Source organism: Grammomys surdaster, unplaced genomic scaffold (assembly GCF_004785775.1).
Source record: "Grammomys surdaster isolate TR1022 unplaced genomic scaffold, NIH_TR_1.0 125702, whole genome shotgun sequence".
Taxonomy (NCBI): domain Eukaryota; kingdom Metazoa; phylum Chordata; class Mammalia; order Rodentia; family Muridae; genus Grammomys; species Grammomys surdaster.
The window spans coordinates 2,674,591-2,677,568 of NW_021620537.1; positions in this window are offsets into that span (position 1 = coordinate 2,674,591).

Below are 2,978 nucleotides of genomic sequence, written 5' to 3' on the forward strand. Positions count from 1 at the left end.
ACTTATTCCCCAATAACATTATATAAGATATGGTATCAAACCCTCTGCTTACTTCAAAATATAAAAGTATCACACTGCTAAAAACTAACAATAGAGCTTGTGTATCTTACACTTATGTAACTGCATGTTTGCAACCAGACTGGACATAGCTCAAACAGGATATGCTTCCCTAGATATAATCATTTGGCTTGTAATATGAAATTAATGCTTTGATACAAAGTAAACATTAATCTTTAGATATGGAGTAAAGGTCAGTTAATGATGACAAGGGAATGGAGGAGAGAAACAGAAACTAAAATGGGCAAATGTTGATGACTCTTGGAAAAACAATTAAAGAAATATCAATTGAAACTGCTCATGCTTGAATGCTTTGGATGGCCCCAGCTACTCAGGGACACTTGCTTGAGCAGCAGCTGATGGTCATTCTCTTTATTTTCCCTGAAGGCACACCTCTATCCTGCATCCCAGAATCGTACTGGAACTGGACTCCAGCACTCAAGGAAAGTTTTGGTCTGTCTTTCAAACCTTATCATCCTTCCATAATGGCTGCACATCTTGAAACTCCCCCCTCTCAATATCAGCACACTGATGCCAAACTCATAGTGTATGACCTTGGGAGTCAGAATCCTACCACATCCCAGACAGCATCCTCTTCATTCATGGTTTTGGTCAGGAAGGGCTGGATTTCAGCATGTAAGATACTAGAAATTAATCTGTCAAGGAGATCACTGTTTTCACAGTTATTCACTGGGTAAACACACAGGCAGCATAGAAAGGTGGTTCAAAACACAGCTTGGGAGTCAAGACTGCTTGAATGAATATTGTGTGGATGCTATAACTTGATAACTGATAATGACTACTTATGTTTTTATATCCATGAATTTATGGGACAATGACTGTTATGACATTTAAGATATGCGAACCATGAATACATCAGCATTGAGGCTAGAACACCTGTATGAAAAAGACACCCACGTTACACAGAGCCTAAGAACTGGGCACTGAGTCTCAGATGGCTGGAAGACATGCTGTTTCCCTCACTTGCTACACCTCTAGGGACATTCAATCCTGCCTTTTGGCTATTATTATTATGGGCTAGTAACCAGATAATACTGCTTGGACATGGGTTTAAGCCAATAGGAAGTCTTTAGCTGCCACCCTCTAATTATACTGGGTGGTCTGGACAACACTATGGACCCCAGACTTTCTCAGGGTAAGCTTTTAAGTGCAATGATCCATACACTGGGTTCTTTAATTAACAAGAAAACTAAGCCAGAAGGGGAATAATACAAGTCAAAAGGTAGGTGTGGATATTTAGAGGCTTTTCAAAAATTATGGACTTTAATGAATTAGACTATTGTTTTGTTTTGGCTGGTGCTGTTGTCTACATGCTGAGTTTTAAGTTATAAATGGCATACCCATCATTTTGCCAGTTCTGCTAATGTCTGGGGCCTGCTAAGGTCTGAGGCCCTGTTACATGTCCCATTGGTCTTAATGTATGAGTTAAGTCATGGACCCATGTTGTTCTCTAGATGTGTAGGTGGTCATAAGGATCATTAATTTGGCTGAACTGATGCATAATTGACCTTATACTTTAAGATGCAGGGCCCTGCAATTGGTTCAGTCAGAACGAGAATAAAAGTTCATCCAGTGCTGATAGCAGAGCAGATACCCAGGGAAAAGAAAACAGAGTCTGATATCCATTATTTGATTGATTTCTTTGTCTCTCTCTCTTTGTGTGGATTTTCTTAACCTTAGTAATATTTATTATTATTATTATTATTATTAATGCCAAATTAGTATAGAAACAACAGGTTTATTCCAAAGCCACACATAATCCCCTTTTGTAGTACCATTTTTAAAGGAAATCTATCATTTTAACTTACAAAAAGAATATTTTGACATCTCTATGTCATGATCAACTTGTCTTCTAAGTTTAGAAAGCATCAGAGGAGGGACATTTAATCTATCCCTTAGTACATATTCACCATGTATCCACATGGGGACAGTAATATTGTTGTCATATAAATAAAGACACCTCTATGGCAGAACAGTGGGCATCAGAGTATGTGAGAGTGCCTAGGTTGAGTCCTGTGATTTTAATCTAGGCTGCTCTCAGTCACAATGAGTCTTGTTAGTTAATGATCTGACAGTATGGCTTAATTCCTATCCCTGTGTGTATGGGGACCAGTTGTCTAATCATGACCAGTAACCCTAGCCAGTTTGTGGCAGGGAATAATTAACTCTAACCCCAGGGTCCCTTCTTGTATCATAGAGTTTTATTCCCTGGGATTTTCCAAGGCTAGACACTCCTTCCTTCCTTCCTTCCTTCCTTCCTTCCTTCCTTCCTTCCTTCCTTCCTTCCTCTCTTTCTTTCTTTCTTTCTTTCTTTCTTTCTTTCTTTCTTTTTTTCTTTCTTTCTTTCTTTCTTTCTCTCTCTCTCTCTCTCTCTCTCTCTCTTTCTTTCTTTCTTTCTTTCTTTCTTTCTTTCTTCTTTCTATCTATTCCTCATTTATTTATTTGTTTATTCACTTTACATCCAGATCACTGCCCCCCCATCCCAACCCCACCCTCACAAAGTCCATTCCCTCCTCCCCCTCCCCTTCTTTTCCTAACTGAGGCAGACTCATACTTAAAGTAATTTCCAAGTTTTTAATTTGATGGACATTGTGTTCCACTTTCCTATTTTGCATTTCTTGGGGAGGGCATTTCTTTCTATATACTCATTCATGTGCTTTTAGCAAGGCTCTGTTTTGCAACTCCAATTTTTGCAATGGAAATCTTCTTAACAATTAGGAAGCCTAACCAAATATCATGAACAGAATTGTAAAACTTACATTTTTTTAATCTCAAAAGATAAATTACGGCAACTTTCCTATTTCCCAGTACAGCTAAAGATCTTTAAAGGAGGTATTAGTGAATGAAGTTCAAGATGAGTATGGGTTGTTGGTGTGTAGTCATAGGAGCTAATTCTATTG